The sequence below is a fragment of the Lycium ferocissimum genome, chromosome 1 (assembly GCF_029784015.1).
Source record: "Lycium ferocissimum isolate CSIRO_LF1 chromosome 1, AGI_CSIRO_Lferr_CH_V1, whole genome shotgun sequence".
Classification (NCBI taxonomy): domain Eukaryota; kingdom Viridiplantae; phylum Streptophyta; class Magnoliopsida; order Solanales; family Solanaceae; genus Lycium; species Lycium ferocissimum.
Window position 1 is genome coordinate 13,185,412 of NC_081342.1, and position 23,447 is coordinate 13,208,858.

General features: G+C 31.0%; 1 long non-coding RNA gene across 1 annotated transcript; it reads left to right on the forward strand.

Moving 5' to 3' along the window:
- Window positions 1-21,196: 21,196 nt before the first annotated feature.
- On the forward strand, window positions 21,197-22,845 carry LOC132068803 (uncharacterized). The gene is made up of 3 exons (XR_009417515.1): window positions 21,197-21,290; window positions 21,736-21,796; window positions 22,583-22,845. It is a non-coding gene; the product is annotated as an uncharacterized LOC132068803 (long non-coding RNA).
- Window positions 22,846-23,447: the final 602 nt, after the last annotated feature.

Below are 23,447 nucleotides of genomic sequence, written 5' to 3' on the forward strand. Positions count from 1 at the left end.
AGAAATTATAATTAGAAAGATATATGTTATATCATAAATCACTAAATTTTAATTCTAAAATGAAAATATAAAGTAATACATTTTATAAATGTAAAGAAACAATAATCAGAGACTGCAAAGGAGAGTAAATAAGTAAAGTATTGACAAAGAAGGAAAACGGGTATAAAAGTCACTCCTTCCCTTCACTTTTACTTGTCGACGTTAACATATCAAAAAAAAAAAATTCTTCTTCTTATTTTACCCTTCACATTAATTACTCATTTTCAAATTATTTTCTGAGGCCATTGAAACTATGCATCAATAAATATGGATATTATGATAAAATATATACTTCATTTATTAATTGTCAAAGAACGTGAAAAGTCAAAAGTGAACAAGTTATGTGTAGGAGAATTAAAATAACTTTTGGTACAAATTTGCATTGCTATTGTTCATCCTCTCTTTACGTTTAAAGTATTGACAAAGAAGGAAAACGGGGATAAAAGTCACTCCCACTGTTTACTTTTACTTGTCCACATTAACATATCAAGATAAAGAAATCAATATGGTAATTATTAATTAGTACGAAACTTCAATTATGTTGATTGTGTATAAAGATAACGACTATGCATATATTATAGGCGCGCATATTTGTATACATGTTATCCTTTTTCTTGTATTCCTTTATTTATCATAGGAACCATCAAGCTAAGCAACGCAAGAACAGTGGGGAGAATCATGCAAAAGGGGCTGGCCATTAATTTTCATGTAATTAATGAGTGAATATTTGTGTGTTCTTATTATTAATTTTACCCTTCACGTTAATTACTCATTTTCAAATTATTTTCGAAGGCTATTGAGACTTACACCAATTAATATGAATATTATGGTAAAATATATATACTTATCACTTTCTCTTTTGCACGCTTCTTAAGAAATCAGAAATAAAATTTGTATTTTACTATCTTACCCCTATCTCTCTCTAATAAATACATTCTAATCAAAATTGACTATTTTCAAGAACATTTATTACTAAGGGTAAGATGGGAAAGATTTAATTAATTTTATCTTGTAATTTTATTTTGATTTTGTAAATGAAGAAGTAATTTGGACAAATATTTTTAGTAATGTGGCCAAGTAATATGGGACGAAGAGGATAAGATGTGAAAGATTTAATTAATTTTATCCCGGTTCTGTAAATGAACAAGTAATTTGAACATATATTTTTAGTAATATTGAGTACTTCATTTATGAACAAGTAAATGTGCACGGAGGAAATAAATATGTGTTGGAGAATTAAAATTGAAGTGCATACATATTTGTATACATGACCAGAGAATAAATATTCAGTACTATGACATATGTCTGCGTGGGATAAAAAAGTAGTTTAGTAATGTAGCCAAGTAATATGGGATGGAGGGAATACTTCATTCATTAATTCTTAAAGAACTTGAAAAGTCAAAAGTCAATAAGTATAAGTGCACAGATGAAATAAATGTGTCGGAGAATTAAATTTAAAGTGAATACATGTATACATGAGAAGAGATAAATATTTAGTACCGTGACATATGACCACGTGGGATAAAAAAGTAGGAGGTTAAAATGTACAATTTATATAGCTTATGGTACAAATGTCTATTGCTGTGTTAGTCCTCTCTTCACACTTATATATAATAGAAATAGAAAAGAAGAAAAATATAGAATAGAAAAAGACATATATATTTAGTAATGTGGCCAAGTAATATGGACAAAGGGAGTATCTCATCTTTATTAATTTTTAAAGAACGTGAAAAGTCAAGTATGATAATATGACCAAGTAATATGGAATGAAGAGAGTACTTCATTTATTAATTCTTAAAAAATATGAAAAGTCAAGTAATGTGGCCAACAATTATGGGATGGAGGGAGTACTTCATTTATTAATTCTTAAATAACGTGAAAAGTCAAAAGTGAACAAGTAAAAGTGTATGGAGAAAATAAATGTGTCGAATAATTAAAATTGAAGTGCATACATGTATACATAGGAAGAAAATAAATATTCAGCAAGAACGTGAAAAGTCAAAAGTGAACAAGTGAAAGTGCGCGGAGGAAATAAATATGTGTAGGAGAATTAAAATTGAAGTGCACACGTGTAAACATGAGAAGAGAATAAATATTCAGTACTATAGCATATATCCACGTGGGATTTATTAATTTCTTAAAGAATGTGAAAAGTCAAAAGTGAATAAGTAAAAGTGCACGGAGGAAATAAATTTGTGTAGGAGAATTAAAATTGAACTGCATATGTCTATACATGAGAAGAGAATAAATATTCAGCAAGATCGCAAAAAGTCAAAAGTGAACAAGTAAAAATGCACGGAGGAAATAAATGTGTCAGAGAATTAAAATTGAAGTCCACATGTCTATACATGAGAAGGGAATAAATATTAAGAACTATGACATATATCCACGTGGGATATAAAAATAGTTGGATAAAGTGTACAAGTTATATAGCTTATGGTACAAGCATTCATTGCGTGTACAATTTGTAAAGCTTATAGTACAAGCTGGAGGAGCTGTGTTCGTCCTCCCACCGTGATTTTATATATATATATATATATATATATATATATATATATATATACCAAAAGAAATCAGACGAATTCGATAAAATATTAGAAGATATGCAATATAGTGATGCCGAAATAGAGATAGACTCGATAATAAGTCAAAAAGAATTAATGGAATCGAGCGCGTCTATCTAGTCCATTCCAAAGAATAACCGTTGGAGAACAATATTTTTGTAGATACTAGTACAGGAAATGTACCTAGAAGAAGAGTTTTTAGAACAGCAGGAGAACCCTTAGGCAATATCAAACCATCAGGGAAAAGAATGCCTATAGAAGAACCTATTATTCTTCAAGAAGGAGGTAATAAAGGTAAAATATTAAATATAGCAGCACATGATCCACAAAGATGGAATTCAGTAATAGATCTTTGGAAAGGAATAGTAGTAGCAGACTATATAAAAACATATAATGATACAGACGCAGAAACAATGTATAAATATTTAGAAACTTTTTTAGGAGAATCAACCAAAGCTTTATGGGAAGCTTATAAGGAAAATTTTCCAATGGAATTTCAACACTTAGTATCCATGGGAGCAAATCCATATAATTTTACTAATAAAATACATACTTTAATTATAGGAGAAGATCCAAATAGTGGATTATTAGTACTACAAAGAAATGCGGTAATAAAATTAGAACAAATAAGTATAAGTAGTTTGTTTCATATTAAGAAATTTTTAAAACGATTATTTTTACTACTGTACTATTAGTGGAAATGCGTTTGATCAAGAATTAGGTAAAAAATTATTTAATAAACTACCAGGAGCCTAGGAAGAGAAATAGAAGATAGATGGAATAAGAGAGACGGAGTAGTGCAGAATCCTAATCTAAAATGGTCTATAGGAATATGGTCTATAGGACATAGAATACAACATATAATGGATATACTACAAGAAAAATGTACCCATATACAGATACAAAAATAACTAAAACAAAATGAAATGAACTTTTGGAAAAGTGTAGTCTACACTACTCAAAGTTATGATAAAGACAATTATAAAAAAGAAAAAGCATAAAAAATACAGAACACATTATAATAGAAATTATCCTCAATATAATAGAAAGAAATATTATCTTAGAAAATCAGCAGCTAGAAAACCTTATTTAGACAGAAATAGGCATGTAAGAAAATATCGAACAGAAAGGAATTATAAAAATAAATTAGAATGCTTTACTTGTGAAAGTGTAGAACACTTAGCAAATACATGTCCAAAAAGAATAAATAATAAGACAAGAAATTCTCAACTAATTGAAGATTTTCAAGAAACATTAATAAATGTAGATGAATATATATCAGATACAGAAAGTAAATATTCTATAGTAAGTGTAGACACTGAAGAAAAAATCAAAACAGACTCAGAAGCAGAAGAATTAATCAATGAAATACGATTAGAAAATCTAGACTTAGAAGCAATAGATAATTTAGCAAATATAGCGGAAGACTGTAACCATGAGTTCGAAAGAAATAAGGGTTTGGATAGTAATGCATGTTTCTTTTGTAAATGGTATCCTAGTAGAGACAAAAGAGCTAAATGTACAAATTGTTATATAGAAGGATGTACAATGTGTATAGAAAAAGATTTTAAAACAAAAATAAATAGAAAAGAAACCCATAAAAAAATTGAAGACCCGACTATTAATCTAAGAATGATAATATTAGAAACAAGAATAAATGAATTAGAAAATAGATTATGTAAACTGGAAAAAGGAAAACAAAAAGAAGTAGATAATGAAGATGAAGAAATAAGATTATCGAATATACAACCAATAATGAGACCATTAAGAATAATACCAGAAGATTCTCAAGCTGAATTAATGAGTATAGAAGATCATGAAGCATTAATATGTAATGCATAAAATACTTGCAAGAATTAAAATAGATGATTATGAGATAGAAACATTAGCATTAGTAGATTCAGGTAGGGGTGGGCATAAATACCGAAAACGAAAAAACCGAACCGAACCGAATGAATTCGGTTTTCGGTTTTCGGTTTTTGTGTTTCGGTTCCGGTTCCGGTGTTTTTAAATAGCAAATTCGGTGTTCGGTTCGGTGTTCGGTTTTGAATATTCGGTTGTTCGGTTTTTCGGTTTAACCGAAATTTTAATATAATATTTTTTTATACCAATATATATTAAAATTTCAGTCCATGAATCACAAATTCACACTTCACAGCAGATATCTTCTCACTTCTCAGTCCACTTCTATGAGGCCCAATTAATTACCCAAGCCCAAATCCATTTCACTAGTAATTAATTTAATTACATTTTTTGCACGGATTGCCCTTCGTTTGGGGTGGTCTTTAAATTTTGCCCCTCAAATTTGTGGTCTTTAAATTTTGCCCTTCATATTTGTGGTCTTTAAATTTTGCCCTTTGCTTGGAAAGATGAGCGAATACATGAAGTTCTGGGTTCGAACCATAAAATAAAAAAATAATTTCGCAAGCGAGCGGGGAGTGTATGCTGGGATAAAAATACAATCTTTAAGAAAAGTTAAAGTTATGCCGGATCCCTAAGATAACTAAAAGTCTGCCTCAAGACAAAGTAGACTTTTTAGTTAAACATAACTAAAAGTCTGGGAGGGGCATACAAAATTTAAACTTTGCCTTATAAGGCAAACTTTTTTTTTTGGTTGAAAGTCTATTTTATTCCATCCAAAAAACTTTTACAAAGACAAAGTTAAAAATTCTCGTACATGGTAAAATTCCTACTCACTAACTTGTATAAGTCAAACTAGGAGCAACTATTACATTAAAAAAAAACCAGTTTTCAATCAACTACACTTAGCTAGGGATAGCAATTCATAGCAAAGAAGAGCTCTCTGCCATTTGAAGTTGTTCGCCTTGGATGTGAATATGTTGTGCAAAAGTCTATCAGGAAGAAACTGAGTTTCTTGGGTCTGCCCACAGAAGATGCAATCAGGTGGCACTTGAATGCCAAATTTCTGAAGTCTATCAACAATTGCTAACTACTTTGTATTGCCAGGCAAAGTGTGAATTTGTATCTGGGATGGACATTTGGTTGCAGCATAATACTTTTCCATGTAACTTTGGTTTATATGCTTGAAAAAATACATATATATGCTTCAAGGCAAAGTTTGCCCATAAGGCATAAGTATGCCCCCAAGCATAAGTTTAGTAAATCCTTAACAAGTTTATGCCGATGGGGGCATACTTTTAAAGGGCAAACTTTTATGCCGGACCTAAGATAACTTTGTGAAGGAATTATCAAAGTTAATATACTTATGTAATGCCCACAAGGCATGAGTATGCCGGTCCGCATAAAATTTGTAATTCCTTAACAAAAGTATGCGGGTCCGGCATAACTTTGGTAATTATAAAGGGGTTTTCAAGTTGGTCCAAAGTCACGGTTCAGCTACACATCAAGAGGTTGTCCATCTCAATGTCGTTCAAAAGAGATGAACCTTTCTATAACAAAATGAAGGTGAATCAATCCCATAAATTCCATCAAAGGAGATGTTGCATTGACTTCTCATTGAAAAACATCAAACCAGATTACCTCAGGATCACAGTGCAATATGTTCTACCCTTGATGAGAAGACCCAGAGGAGCAGTGGTATGAAAGATTATAACATTCAACAGATACAGGAAAGATACATGGTGACTAACCAAGCAAAGCAGCAGCATTGTGTTCCTCACAAAGTTATGATCAAAGTTATGCCGGTGGGGGCATATTTTTAATGGGCAAACTTTTATGCCGGACCCGGCATAACTTTATCAGAAGGAATTATCAAGTTATGCCGGACCCGGCATACTTATGCCAAGTCTTCCCATACAGCATAAGTATGCCGGTCCGTGATAACTTTGATAATTCCTTAACAAAAATATGCCGGGTCCGGCATAACTTTGGTAATTATAAAGGGGTTTTCAAGTTGGTCCAAAGTCACAGTTTCAGCTACACATCAAGAGGTTGTCCATCTCAATGTCGTTCAAAGCAGATGAACCTTTCTATAACAAAGAATCAAGGTGAATCAATCCCATAAATTCCATCAAAGCCGAGATGTTGCATTGACTTCTCATTGAAAAACATCAAACGTTACCTACGGGATCACGAAAATATGTTCTACCCTTGATGAGAAGACCCGGTAGAGATGGTATGAAAGATTATAACATTCAACAGATACGGAAAGATACATGGTGACTAACCAAGCAAAGCAAAGATTGTGTTCCTCGCAAAGTTATGATCAAAGTTATGCGGTGGGGGCATTTTTTTAATGGGCAAATTTTTATGCCGGACCCGGCATAACTTTGTGAAGGAATTATCAAAGTTATGCGGACCGCATACTTATGCCAAGTACGCCTACATAAGGCATAAGTATGCCGGGTCCGCATAACTTTGATAATTCCTTAACAAAAATATGCCGAGTCCGCATAGCGAAATTTAAACTTGCCTTGCGAATTTTTTTTTAAAATTTTGACTACGCGTGGGTTCGAACATGAACCTATGGGTGTTAGCCAAGGGCAAATTTTAAAGATTTCAAATATGAGGGGCAAAATTTAAAGACCACCCCAAAAGAAGGGCAATTCTGTGAATTGCCCATTTAATTATCCAAGCCCTAGTCCACTCCTTCAGAATTCAGAAATCAAACCTTCAGTGCTTCTCTTCAGTCTTCACGCCTCGCTGCTCGGTGCTCACTGCTGGCACTGCTCTTCTTCTTGATTCTTCCACAATCAACGCCGAACTTCCACGGTGACACAGAAAATGGTTGCGTTTCTACTCCCACAAACTTAAGGTAATTTTATTTCCTTCTTATAATTTCTCATTTTTAGCTCCCACAAACCAGTTGTCTTTACATTCTTAATTTCTTATTCAAACGAAATTTCAATTCCCCCAAGTTTTAACTTGTACAAGATGGTAGTGACAATTTCCCCAAGTTTGTAATCTCAATAAATTCCCTCAATATATCGTAGAGAAATGGGTATGTCAATATCTAAGTTTGTAAAAATGCTATGGTATTTTTTTCGCATTTGTTGTGGTATTTTTTGTATTTGTTAAATTTTCTTAAATTATCATGGGTTAGGACTTAGGATAATTTCTTGCATATTTGTTGCTTTTTGCTTGGTTCGTCGAGTGCTTGTTGAGTTGCTCTCCCTCTTGTTATAGAGCTTTATCTTATAGTTTCTTCTCTTTTTTAATTTTTTATAGATGGCGGATGAAACTAGATTAAGTTTTGGATTTCAGGCGATAGCGTACCTAATGATTTAATGATAGTCTCTGCATGTAAAGTTGTTCCTCAAATTGAATTTTTGGGGATTCGTAAAGAGAAAATGGCTCTTGATGAGAGTTGAGACACGAAGTTTTGATTCTTTACTATATCCTCGGTTTTCTGCTGTTTGTGCCCATCAGTTAGGTTATATTTTCTAATTAAACATCGCAGTGATCAGTTTCGGTTAAGATGAACCTTTGAAACGCTTATCTATAGCATGAGTCGCTATATCGTGTTTTAGAGAAGTGAACTACCCTTTCATGGAACCCAAATGATTGGAACATTATAGTGGTGGTACAACTGCAATTCTTGGTTGCCTACCATCGCGGCTGCTGGTGGCTGCTCGTTTCTCGTTCTGGTAAAGCTTCTTCTTGCGGCTAGTTCTTGAATTCTTCTTCTTCGCTAGTTCTTTGAGTATTTCTTCTTCTGTAATTTCTTAGCTTCTTCGGCTTGCGGCCTCAGTGGATTCTTTGGTTGCCTACCCATTGCGAAATTTCTGCTTGGTTCTCTTCTTGCTAGTACTCTTGGTTCTCTGCTACTTTTGGTGGCTGCTTCTTGCGGTAAATTTCTTGGATTCTTTGCTTCTTTGATGCGAAATTTCTTGTTCTTCTTCTTCTTATTTCTTGGCAGTCCGGGCTTCTTCTTATTCTTGGTATTCTTCTTCTTATTCATGTATCTTCTTATTTCTTGCCGGGCCGGATAAAAATTCCTTTATGAACATGAATCATTTAGTAACGGGTGGCTATTGCTTAACCAATGCCAAAAAACCGAATTAGAAAACCGAAACCGAACCGAACCAAACTTCAAAACAATAGAACTGATCTTCCACTTTAAAAAAACCGAAACCGAAATACCGAACCGAACTTTGAAAAAACCGAACCGAACAACCGAACGCCCACCCCTAGATTCAGGGTGCACGAAATGCATAATAAATAAAAGAATAGTTCCACCTAATTTAATAAAAATTCTAGAAAAACCAGTTGCAGCCATGCAAATGGATGGAACACATAACATATATAGACATTATGTTCATAAGGCCTACATTAGCTTTATAAATACATGTTCAGAATTTTACAAACCAAGCTATAAAATGGACAAGATATGGGTAAGAGACCTTAATATAAATGTAGATTTTGTCATAGGATTAGACTTTATGTTACATAATAATGGCGTACGTATGATTACAAGAGATGGAGTAATTTTCTTAAAAAATATTACTCATACACCAAGACAAGTTCTTAAGATCGAAACTAGAATCCGTCATAAGAAGAACGTACCGAATCAACCGCAAAAGAAAGAAGATAGTTATTATAAAGAGTGTCAAGAAAATAATACATGTTGTAAAGAGAAGCCAGAAATTAAAAATTTAACTCTAGAAGAAGAAGAAATTCTAGGAGAAGAGGATTCGTTAGAAAAAAATTATACTTTAATAGATATAGAAACAGAGTTATATAATTTTAAAACGGGAATAGAAAGAATAGGAGTAATAAAGAATCAGAAAGACCTAGTTAGTATAATAAAAATACTAGATGAAATAGAAATTATAGGAGAAAAACCATTAAAACATTGGAAAAATAATAGGATTGTATGTAAATTAGATATAATAAATCCAGACTATATAATTAAACGACTTCGATTGAAGCAACAAATCAAGATGTAGAAGATTTTAAAGTACAAATAAAAGAACTATTGGATTTAGGAGTAATACGGAGATCTACTTCTAAACATGGATCTGCAGCATTTATAGTAAGAAATCATAGCGAAATAGTAAGAGGAAAAGCGAGAATGGTAATAAACTATAAAAGACTTAATGATAATACTAGGACAGATGGATATAAGTTACCAGACAAAACAGAATTAATAAATAGAATACAAGGAAAGAAAATATTTAGTAAATTTGATTGTAAATCAGGATATTGGCAGGTACGAATGCATGAAGAAAGTATAGAATGGACTGCATTCACCTGTCCTGAAGGACATTTCGAATGGTTAGTAATGCCATTTGGATTAAAGACAGCTCCGCCAATTTTTCAAAGAAAAATGGATAGTATATTTGGAGAATACAAAAGGTTTGTATTAGTATATGTAGATGATATACTAGTATTTAGTAGAGATATTAAAGAACACTTAGGACACCTACAAACGGTATTTAGACTATTTGTAGAAAATGGAATAATAATTAGTAAGAAAAAAATGAAATTATGTAAAAATTATATAAACTTTTTAGGAGTAGTACTAGGAGAGGGTAAAATAAAGTTATAACCTCATATAGCCAAAAAAGCTTTAGAAATGCCAGATAAGTTAGACAATGTTAAAGAATTACAATTTTTTTTAGGAATAGTCAATTATGCTAGAAATTTTATAAAAGATTTAGGAAAAATAGCAGGACCATTATATTCAAAGACTGGATCTAATGGTCAAAAACACTTTAATAATGAAGACATTAAATTAGTACAAAAAATTAAAGAAAAAATAAAAAAACATTCCCGATTTAAACATGCCTCTAGAAACAGACTATTTAATTATAGAAACAGACGGTAGTTTTGAAGGATGGGGAGCAGTACTAAAAGCAAAACCCAATGAATACAGTAATAAAAATGAAGAAAAGATATGTGCTTATCAAAGTGGTAAGTATAAAGAAAAAGGAAATATGAGTAGTATAGATGTAGAGATTTTAGCTGTAATATATAGACTAAATAGTTTTAGACTACATATCCTAAATAAACTAGAAATACTAGTTAAAACAGACTGCGAAGCTATAGTTAAATTCTATCAAAAGACAAATGATAAAAATAGTAGTAGAAGACGATGGCTAAATTTCTTAGATACCATTTCAATTTATAATTTAAAATTTGAACATATAAAAGGAAAAGATAATAATTTAGCAGACCAATTAAGTAGACTAAAGATTCTTGCTTCCGATTTTCTATTTGAACAGCATGAGACCTTCCAGTTCTCATACAGCAGACAAGGGGAAAGACATAGCCTCAACTCAAGACACATACAGATAGACAGTATTAGGTAACCTTCATTTTAGACCTACATCTTTATTAGAGAGAAATACTATGGAAAGAATACAATTCGGAGCCAATAATCTAGTAGCTTTTCCGCCATCAAATTGGACTTTTAAAGTATTACCAGAATATGTAATAGACAGACAACAAAGATGCTTAGTAGATAATCTATGGATCTCACATAATAGAAAGGATGCTAAACATTTTGTCGCTACTATAAATTCTCTTTGTCAGTATTTTACAGATCGAAATTTAGACAAAAAATTTAAATTTTATGTTGTAGTGCATGGTAAAACTAATGGTGTTTTTCAAACTTGGCTAGAAGTTGTAGCCTCTATTAAAGATATAAGAAAACCTCTTTTTAAATGATTTAATGATTTTATTGAGGCATTAGACTATGCTAGAGGAATGTTGGGTCCAAATTACTATATTTCTCCAGCTCTTAGATAAAATCCAGACAAAATCCTTCAGTACAATGTACAAAAAGACACAGACAAGATAATTTTTTGTGATCATTGTTCTACTATGACTGAAGTGGTCAAGAGATTAAACCAGTAGAAAGAGACATTGGTTCAAGAAAAAATGAAACTCTTGGATCAAATGAAGACATTAGAACAAAGACTACAAGCAGTTAAGTTCGAGTTAGTGCAATCGCAGAGCTCTCCATCTCCGATAAAAATGGATGAGACGGGTGTGCATTCCCCAATGAATGCAGTCAGACCCACTGTATCGGGTAAGGATACAGCTAGTCCGGTTCAAACGGTAGCAGGTAAAGACTCATCAAATCCGTTGATGGCTATCACTTTGCCAAAAAGTGAAGATGAAGGATGTTCATCTCTCCAAACAAGACGGAGACTACCAAAGACACTTGCGCAACGAGCAACTTCTACAAAGAAAAGCATACTTGCAAAAAAGAAAAAGAATGAAAAAATAGAAAATATAGAAAAAAAGACACTAGAAAATTTTTTCCAGACAAAAGAACAAGATAAACATATAGTTAAAAATCCTAGTCCAGAATTATCTCCAAGTCAAGGGATGTCACCAGTCCATAGTTCAGATTTCGAAGGAGATGATATTAATTTCCAGGACAGTGCATTTCAAGACTCTCAAGATCCAAATGATGTAGACTCAGGCATGAGTTTTGATTCAATTGCTCTACACAATCTAGATGCTTAGATCAGTTAATGGAGAAAATAATAGAACCTAAGTAAAAAGAGACGGTTGAAGACATTGGTTGAAAACAATAAGCCTAGCAAGAAGACAAAATAAAAAAAGGTGATACAGAGAACAAAGATAGAAAGACATTTCAGAAAGGAAAATGAAAGGAAAAGAAGCCAAAGACAATGACATTTGAAGACTTTAGTGGCATCATCTTTTAGAAAGAAAAAAGAAGACAAGACAATGAAATTAGAAAAGGAAGACTTTTGGTGGAAATCTGACAAGGACATCTCAGAAAAAGAAGACCAGACTTTATTAAAGTAACTTTAATAAAGTAATGGGACAGCTCAGCAAACGGACAAAATTATAAAGTATCTTTTGAAAAGTTTCACCTGACGATGGGGCCCCAAGAGCACCCGGCTGAACTCAAAAGATTCTTCACAAATTTGAAGTCCGCGGCCGAAGTTCGCCAGACTCCTATAAATAGCAGCGTTTGTGGAGAAGCAAATCATTGAGAAAAAGAGAACTTCTGACACTTCTCTCAAAAAACCTCTCCATATTCCTCTTCCCTTTCACAATGCCCCAACTCCTTTTTCCAGTAAAACCTTTTGTAATATAACTTCCTTGTAAAATAGTATTAAGCCTTCAAGTAATTTTCTATTAGTGTGAAGTAGTTTTCGGGTTCCCCGAAAGGAAAACCTCTCTCCATCTTCAAGTCATGTAAGTTTTTATCTATGTTTTCTGTACTAATCTCCCTACTATGTAAATTATTCTATGTTTAATTAAAATATTATGTCGATAATGTTTGAGTAATTACTTACTTATTATTATGAATCTATTACTCTTATTATATGGTTATTCTCTTAATTTCTTAATATACTCGATGGATTAACCTGTAAATTTCTAGGTGTTTGAAAGGCCGTTTTAATGTCCAAATGATAAGGGACGATGTTGGCCGTGGTAACCGGGGTGTGGTTAAAGAAGAGGGATATTAAGAACCAAGATTAAGAGAAAGAGATGAACAGTGTAATGAGATTCATAACTGAACAGAGTTTAAAAAAAAAAATTGGTGTATATGGGTACATTTTTCTTGTAGTATATCCGTTATATGTTGTATTCTATGTCCTATAGACCATTTTAGATTAGGATTCTGCACTACTCCGTCTCTCTTATTCCATCTATCTTCTATTTCTCTTCCTAAGGCTCCTGGTAGTTTATTAAATAATTTTTTACCTAATTCTTGATCAAACGCATTTCCACTAATAGTACAGTAGTAAAAATAATCGTCTTTTGAGTTCAGCCGGGTGCTCTTGGGGTCTCATCGTCACGTGAAACTTTTCAAAAGATACTTTATAATTTTGTCCGTTTGCTGAGCCGTCCCATTACTTTATTAAAGCTACTTTAATAAAGTCTGATCTTCTTTTTCTGAGATGTCCTTGTCTTGTCTTCTTTTTCTTTCTGAAAGATGATGCCACTAATGTCTTCAAATGTCATTGTCTTTGGCTTCTTTTTCCTTTCATTTTCCTTTCTGAAATGTCTTTCTATCTTTGTTCTCTGTATCACCTTTTTTTTTTTATTTTGTCTTCTTGCTAGGCTTATTGTTTTCAACCAATGTCTTCTGGTATCAGAGCTGGGCGTGCTAGGAGCCAATAATCTAGTAGCTTTTCCGCCATCAAATTGGACTTTTAAAGTATTACCAGAATATGTAATAGACAGACAACAAAGATGCCAAAGGATGCTAAACATTTTGTAGCTATGATCAATTCTCTTTGTCAGCATTTTACAAATCGAAATTTAAAAGATTCATAAAGCTTTGTAGTACTAATAATCCACTATTTTGATCTTCTCCTGTAATTAAAGTATGTATTTTATTAGTAAAATTATATGGATTTGCTCCCATGGATACTAAGTGTTGAAATTCCATTAGAAAATTTTCCTTATAAGCTTCCCATAAAGCTTTGACTGATTCTCCTAAAAAAGTTTCTAAATATTTATACATTGTTTCTGCGTCTATATCATTATATGTTTTTATATAGTCTGCTACTACTATTTCTTTCCAAAGATCTATTACTGAATTCCATCTTTGTGGATCATGTCTTTGCTATCATGTAATAAGATTCATAACTGAACAGAGTTTAAAAAAAAAAAAACAACGTAAAAATTGGGAGAATAGGCAGAAAATAAGAAATCCACCTACATGATAAGAGGAATTAAGGGGTGAGGGAGTACCGAGTAGGATTATTTAAAATATTAGCAAAAAATCACACAATATTGCTAGCAATATTTATATTTTTTATTGAAACAAAAAATATAACCCCCCTATCACTTTGGTATAGTTCTATACTCATTAATTTAGAAATAATAAATACAGAAACTTTGTCATCCCTCTTCTTTCTTTTGCAGGTTGATTCGGTTTGTGGTAGGGATCTTCTTATGACGGATTTTAGTTTCAGTCTTAAGAACTTGTACTGGTGTATGAGTAATATTTTTTAAGAAAATTACTCCATCTCTTGTAATCATACAGCTGCCATTATTATGTAACATAAAGTCTAATCCTATGACAAAATCTACATTTATATTAAGGTCTCTTACCCATATCTTGTCCATTTTATAGCTTGGTTTGTAAAATTCTGAACATGTTTTTATAAAGCTAATGTAAGCCTTATGAACATAATGTCTATATATGTTATGTGTTCCATCCATTTGTATTTTTAATGTGGTTTTTCTAGAATTTTTATTAAATTAGGTGGAACTATTCTTTTATTTATTATGCACTTCGTGCACCACGAATCTACTAATGCTAATGTTTCTATCTCATAATCATCTATTTTAATTCTTGCAAGTATTTTTATTGTTCCTAATTTTTTATCTTCATTACATACTAATGCTTCATGACCTTCTATACTCATTAATTCAGCTTGAGAATCTTCTGGTATTATTCTTAATGGTCTCATTATTGGTTGTATATTCGATAATCTTGTTTCTTCATATTCATTATCTACTTCTCTTTGTTTTCCTTTTTCTAGTTTACATAATTTAGTTTCTAATTCATTTATTCTTGTTTCTAATTAGATTAATAGTCGGGTCTTCAATTTTTTTATGGGTTTCTTTTCTATTTATTTTTGTTTTAAATTCTTTTTCTATACACATTGTACATCCTTCTATATAACAATTTTTACATTTAGCTCTTTTGTCTCTACTAGGATACCATTTACAAAAGAAACATGCATTACTATCCAATCCCTTATTTCTTTCGAACTCATGGTTACAGTCTTCCGCTATATTTGCTAAATTATCTATTGCTTCTAAGTCTAGATTTTCTAATCCTATTTCATTGATTAATTCTTCTGCTTCTGAGTCTGACGAGTCTGTTTTGATTTTTTCTTCAATGTCTACACTTACTATAGAATATATACTTTTCGTATCTGACATGTATTCATCTACATTTATTAATGTTTCTTGAAAATCTTCAATTAGTTGAGAATTTCTTGTCTTATTATTTATTCTTTTTGGACATGTATTTGCTAAGTGTTCTACACTTCCACAAGTAAAGCATTCTAGTTTATTTTTATAACTCCTTTCTGTTCGATATTTTCTTACATGCCTATTTCTGTCTAAATAAGGTTTTCTAGACCTTTGATTTTCTAAGATAATATTTCTTTCTATTATATTGAGGATAATTTTCATTATAATGTGTTCGTATTTTTTATGCTTTTTCTTTTTACAACTGTCTTTATCATAGCTTTGAGTAGTGTAAACCACACTTTTACAAAAGTTCATTTCATTTTGTTTTATTTTGTTTTTTGTATCGTATATGGGAACATTTTTCTTGTAGTATATCCATTATATGTTGTATTCTATGTTCTATAGACCATTTTAGATTAGGATTCTGCACTACTCCGTCGCTCTTATTCCATCTATCTTCTATTTCTCTTCCTAAGGCTCCTGGTAGTTTATTAAATAATTTTTTACCTAATTCTTAATCAAACGCATTTCCACTAATAGTACAGTAGTAAAAATAATCGTTTTAAAAATTTCTTAATATGAAACCAACTACTTATACTTAGTTGTTCTAATTTTATTACCGCATTTCTTTGTAGTACTAATAATTCACTATTTGGATCTTCCCCTGTAATTAAAGTATGTATTTTATTAGTAAAATTATATGGATTTGTCGAAAAAGTTTCTGTAAATATGAACTTAGGGCTTTTTCGACTTTTCTATATTCTCTTCTTTTCTCTATATCTCTATATAAATACCAATGGTTTATAGCTATTTGTCTAACAAAGGGTAGTGTTCTCATAAAAATAACTAATATGGCCTAAATCGTTCACAGGTGCCTTTTTGAGAGTATTTCCTAGATCTTATATATCCTAATAATTTATATTCTAAACCTGATATTATATCTATTAATTCTTGTAATCTTAACTGATTCTCTTTAGTCTGATATATTCCTGATATAGTTTTTTTAGCTCTTGTTTTACCTTTAAATAATTATCTTGCATTACCCTAAGGGGATAAATTTTACTTTTTGCTCTAGATGTCTAATACGATCTTCAGCTCTAACTATCTCGTTGTTGATGAAAAATATTTCCCAATTAAGATTATTTCTTAAACTTAGTATTGTTATATTATTATGTAAGTCTAGGCGATGGACTATGTCTATGTATCTACTGTATTCAGTTAAAAACTTTCTTGTTTGTCTAAGATTTGTAAGTCTTTTTTGGGTGAAATATATCATACGATAATTATAACTTATGTATCGAGTAAAACTATGTTGTCTCATATAATCTTGTCTATAAACAGGTATAGCAGTTCGTCTTTTTAGTCTAGCAGAAAATGGTCTTCTCATAAAATGTTGTCTAAAATATAGGTTTAGGTCCAAAAATCTTCTTGCTCTGAGACCAAAGCAAGTTTTTCAGACAATACAATAGGTAATAATCTATTACCTATTATATATATATATAGAATATAATATAATATAATAGAAATAGATGGGTACAATATGGAATGCTCTATGTACAATTCGTTAATGCTATGTTGGTCCTCCTTTGGCACTTATATATAATATAAAATAATAGAAAAGAAATATAGAATAGAATATAATATAATAGAAATAGATGGGTAGTATAATATAAAATAATAGAAAAGAAATATAGAATATAATATAATATAATAGAAATAGATGGGTACAACATGGAATGCTCTATATATAATACTAGCAATACATGCCCGTGCAATGCACGGGCCGAACATGTCTATTCACTTTAATTAACCAGTCTTTAACTAACCAATCTTTAAGATTTGTATTTTGAAAATAACTTTTAAAAACATTCTAATTCTTATTATATATAGCAACATATACAAAATGTATTTTATATACCATCACTTTAGTTATAATTAAAAAATAGATTTTAAAAATTAAAAACATATGATGGAATTAAGTCTTTGAGATGAAAAGAGTCGGACTTTTTTCTCATTGTCATGACAATGAAAGTTGTTCATCGATGTGAAAAAGAAAATTAATAAGATTATGAGGGAAAATAATATTTTGATTCTAGATTTTTTCTTTTAATTTCTTTAATATATTATATGTATACCGACTGGTTGATATCCATTTCAATTAACTAACTGTATTGTTGCATACATTGGATTTTTTAAAAGCAAAATATTTTTATTAAATTAATTAAAGAATATATTATAATTTTTTATATTAACAATTATAGATAAAAAAAAAATTGTTACAAAGAAATCAAAATTAGAAAGATATATGTTATATCGTAAATCACCAAATTTTAATTCCGAAATGAAAATATAAAGTAATACATTTTATAAATGTAAAGAAACAATAATCAGAGATTGCAAAGGAAAGTACAATAAGTAAAGTATTGACAAAGAAGGAAAACGGGGGATAAAAGTCACTCTCTCCCTTCACTTTTACTTGTCCACGTTAACATATCAAGAAAAAGAAACTTTTCTTCTTCTTATTTTACCCTTCACATTAATTACTCATTTTCAAATCATTTTCTGAGGCTATTGAGACTATACACCAATAAATATGGATATTATGATAAAATATATACTTCATTTATTAATTCTTAAAGAACGTGAAAAGTCAAAAGTGGACAAGTTATGTGTAGGAGAATTAAAATTGAAGCGCATACGTGCATATATGAGAAGAGAATAAATACTCAGTACTATAACATATGTCCAAGTGGGATAAAAAAGTAATTGGTTAAAGTGTATAATTTATATAACTTTTGGTACAAATTTGCATTGCTATTGTTCGTTCTCTCTTCATGTTTAAAGTATTGACAAAGAGGAAAAACAAGGATAAAAGTCACTCAATGTAATATCCCATATTTAATAATGGGTATTTTGGTGATTAGAAAAGAAAAACAAAAAAAATATAGAAAACAAGCATATTTCTTACAAAGATCAAAAAGAGGATAAATAAATAAAATAAAGGAAAATGGGCCAAAGCCCAAAAGAAAAGGACAAGGACGGGAACATAATAGGGACTAGTGAATAAGTCCGCGCTTCGCACGGTTGATTTTTTTTTAATTAAATAATCTATGTATTAGAGTAGCTTCTATAACTAAAATCTTAGTTTCAATAGTACTTCTTATTACATAATGTGGTGAGTAACACCTTTTGTTTTCTTGACGACATAAACTAATCGGTAATCAAATAAGCGGTCTAATTAAAAAAAAAAAAATCTATAGACTCTTGGTCTAGAGATAGAACATGTAAAAGTACAATTTGCTAACAATTGAAAATTACATACAGTAAAGTTACCTTAATTCTTAAAAGGAAGATCGAAGTTATATCTAATCTTTTAATTCTCCCACTTTCATAGTCAAACAAATGACAAAGCAAATCTGCCTAACTATTGCCCAAAATTAGAATCAACATTACCAGTTTCAACAAAAAAAAAAAAGGTATTGACAAAAAGAGAAGATTATGCAGATAAAAATTCAAAACGTTCATACATAGTAGGTAAGCTTGTGCATTAATCCCTAGCAAACTGAAGATAATTGTATCTCTAATCCAATTGAATTAAGTCTAAAATTATCTAGAAATTTAAATATAAAATTTTAAGTAAACAAAAATGAGTAAGTGAATAATGAAAAATATAACCCTATGAAATGCTAAAAGATTTTTGTAGGTGGATAATGGCAAATATAACCCTATAAAAATAGGGAGACTATATCACAAAGAAAAAGCTATTATTATATAAACTATATTAATTTAAACTTCTAAAAAAATGGTTAGTTTAGCCAGCTATATTAACATGATGTGGAAATTTAAGTAATTAAAATGTGAAAGTTGTTAAGTCAGAGATAATATAAAATGGACTTCAACTTTCATGTTTTTTTGTCACCTTATCTTTTTATTTATTTTTTCTAAATTTCAAAGATAATTATCACATAATAACTAAAGATAAAATTCTTGAAATTGATCAGCATGATTTTTTTTAGATAATACTTATAATAAAATAATACATCGGTCATATTCCTTTTTAATCTTACTGAATAATTTTTTGAATTGACCAGAAATTAAAATAGTCTTCATAAACTTCATACTTTCACTGCCTAAAAAATATTTGCTCATGAGAAAATCCACCAAAAGAAAACAACGAAGGTATAAAGATAAAAAGCACCTCAAGCCGTCAAGCTCTTCGTTTTCTAGCTCAAAAATAGAAACGAAACCCAATTTCATTTCTTGTCCCTTCGTTGCCACTGAAAGATGATTCGCGGTAGAATTTCTGACCTTCATCTCCTTCCGCTCTCTCTCTACTATATATTGAATGTCGTTAGCACGAAATCATCAAGCTTTACTTACATTTTGAGAGCTTGTAAGGAGGCCATATTATGACCTTTGCAACACCGAGAAATGAAGCTCCGCCTTCATAGGAATGGGTAGTCGAAACTTGAAGAGCGACTCCGTCTTCCACAAATAATCTTCCACGTAAATGGTTGGCTCTTAAAAACAACTTTAACAATATCTTCAAAACCAAAATAGTCCAAATCCACTAAATTCACACGTCGATCCCTGCAGAAAATAAGAAACCTAAAATCAACAAAATATGTAAAATTTTAAACCATAACGGGAAGAAAGAAATACAGGAAACTAAGACTTTCATCACCTTTGATTTTCAATTTTCAGGTGAATTCAAACATAAAAAGCCGCAAACAAAAATTAAAGCACAACATTTCAAGCTAATATCAATTAATATAGGTGACAAAAACCGGAAAGAGTGATGATTATTATTCTAACGTTAAGCATTTGGAAAAAGTCCCCAGATACAAATCTAAATATATATAAATCTACCTAACATATAGAATTATAGATAGAATGACAACATTGAATCACAATTTCAAAAAGCTGGAAACTTTTAAGAAAATGGAGGGGTAATATGAAGAGGGAAAGGTCCGGTCAAAACTCATAAGAGTTGTTAATAGAGGATTGTATTTGGGTGTGGAGGTTACAAATGATATTTAAGGTGTAATTACTTATAAATAAATGAGGCAATTGATGGGATTTCTGTTAAAAAGAAATGAGGCGCGATGGAATTTTAAAAGTTTCTTACAATTTTCCTTGTCTTTCTTTAATACAATAATAAACCAAAGAATGAATTTAAAAAAAGATAAATTATTTTTACTAATAAATTTAATACAAAGTAATTACAATAATTATAGGGGAAGTAATGACAATATAATGCTATTAAATGGTGAGTGAGTCTTCATTATGGGTGGAGGGATGAGCTTTTTAATATTTTATTTTATTTGGTAAAATAGAGAAATGAAGAGAAAAATGTCAAAAATTGAGAAAAAAGATAAATGTCAATGGAGGCCATAGAGAGGTGTCACATATGATTGTCTTTCTTTAATACAATAATAAAACAAAGAATGAATTAAAAAAAAAAAAAGATAAATTAGTTTTACTAATAAATTTAATACAAAGTAATCACAATAATTATAGGGGAAGTAATGACATATATAATGCTATTAAATGGTGAGTGAGTCTTTATTATGGGTGGATGGATGGAATTTTTAATATTTTATTTTATTTGGTAAAATAGAGAAATGAACAGAAAAATGTCAAAAAGTTGAGAAAAAAGATAAATGTCAATGGAGGCCATAGAGAGGTGCCACATAGGATTGTATATTCCTAGCTTTATATTATATATAGATTAGGGAAGGGAGTATTTTATATTATCAGTAGCCACCAACAACAGTGAAAGCAGCAAAACAAAGGAAAGCACCTTTTTACTGAAGGAAAATTACGGAAGAAGAAGAACAAGTAAGTCAAACTTTAACTTTGGTGAATTATGAGAGATTTCCTTCCTGTACCAACACCTAGCCTATCATTAATTTATTAGTTGAGTAACAGAAAAAGAGAGTGTAATTTTTCCTTCTCGGTGTAGTGCAGCCATGGATTTGCTACAAAAATAAGTGATAAGTCATCACATTAAGGGGAGAAGTACCACTAGCAGTAAAGTAGCACAAGATATTTTTAATAAGTCAACTTCTTCTACCATTTAGAGATTGGAGTATCAATTTAAGAATAAATGTAGATCATGACCCACCTTCCATCTCATCAAGTTACTCCTACATGAATTTATAAGGAATCACTAGTCAAATTTCATGAAATAGGCATATGGGGTTGACGAATGATTAGTAGGATTGAACTGATTATATTGGAAACTTATGAAGCTGATATATGGATTAATTTTGTGATAACATAGGTAGTTGAAGAAGTCCTACAGATTTGCGTGGTGACGAGTTTGGTATTTCGACACGAGTACTGTGAGCAGTAATCTTACCATAATTTGTATTTTCATAACCTTCATAGTTTATACATGATTTTGAAAATAAAATGCGTTACTGATGCTTTGAAATTGCATGTAGGACAAGTCCTTTAATTGATATGGTACCAAACAGTTTACTTGAGATATTTTCTGGTTATTCTAATTGTTTTCACCGTTACTAGATATGTTTTACCGTTACTTGAGATATGCTTACCGTTTCTGTAATGAAATTACATGATTTGATAAGAATTAAAATGCCCTGTATTGTTTGAAAATGTTTTCATATGAGTATGTACTATTTGCAAACAAAAGTATTAATGGGAGGAGACTTTGAAGGGTCCCGTAGCTAACGGCGGGTTCGTTAGACCTAGTGCACCTTGTATTTACAGATTACAGTTATAGCCCTCGCTAGTGGGAAGGTAGAACTAGCATACATGTACAGTTTTTCCCTCGAGTAGGGACCTACAGTTATATTTGACTCCTTTTACGAAGGGGTCCACATGATATAGATTACATGATCCTTTCTAGGAAATCTCCCAGATATAAGAGTTGATATGACAGTGTTTACAGAGTTTATTACTGAATTGCTAAATGATTTCTGCTTACATGAAAACAGACAAGATTGGTTATTGTTACCATTTTTTCCAAAAAGGGCATTTATTTCATGATAGTTATCGAATATTATATAAGCATGTTTTATGACTTGTCCCCAATAAAAACGGTTGTGGTTAAGTGTTATTACTCACTGAGCAAGCGTCTCACTCCTCGCTATTTTTTTTTACAGAGACCGCAGGTGATATTGGTGAGGATTACGGTAACTAGAGAGCACGAGTTGAAAGTTTCTGGTGAGCCCCGCACTTGTTCGCGTGGGCGAAGAGTCTATTATTTATTATGATCTTTTCTTTTGAACTCTTAGAGTTGCTCCACAGTCATTTGATTTATTCCATGAGTATTTTTTTATTATTATAGACCAGTGACTAGTATTAGGCGTTTTTCTCGTATTTCAGAGATGTTTTAGTATTATTGCGTTAAAAATGGGTTGATTGAGGATGATTACATTTAGTTTGGTTGAGATTGGATATTTCTGTTGTTGATTTTGAGACAGGAAAGTTTTGGATAGTCATAAAAACAGGGGAAACTCTGCTCGATTTTCTGTAAATTCCCGTTAAGGCTTGCCTTGGGAATCCTACCCCATAGCGTCGGTCATGGTCCTAAATTGGGTCGTGACACCCTCCGTTTACTCTTACTTGTCCACGTTAACATATCAAGAGAAAGAATTTTTTGTTCTTATTGTTAATTTTACCCTTCACATTAATTACTCATTTTCAAAGGCTATTGAGACTTACACCAATAAATATGAATATTATGGTAAAATATATACTCCCTCTTGTCACTTTCTCTTTTGCACGCCCCTTAAGAAATCATAAATAAAAGATTTATTTTACTATCTTACCCCTATCTCTCTCCAATAAATACATTCTAATCAAAATTGACTAATTTTATCTTGATTTTGTAAATGAACAAGTAATTTGGACATATATTTTTAGTAATATGTGGCCAAGTAATATGGGACGGAGAGGATAAGATGGGAAAGACTTAATTAATTTTATCTTCATTTTGTAAATGAACAAGTAATTTGGACGTATATT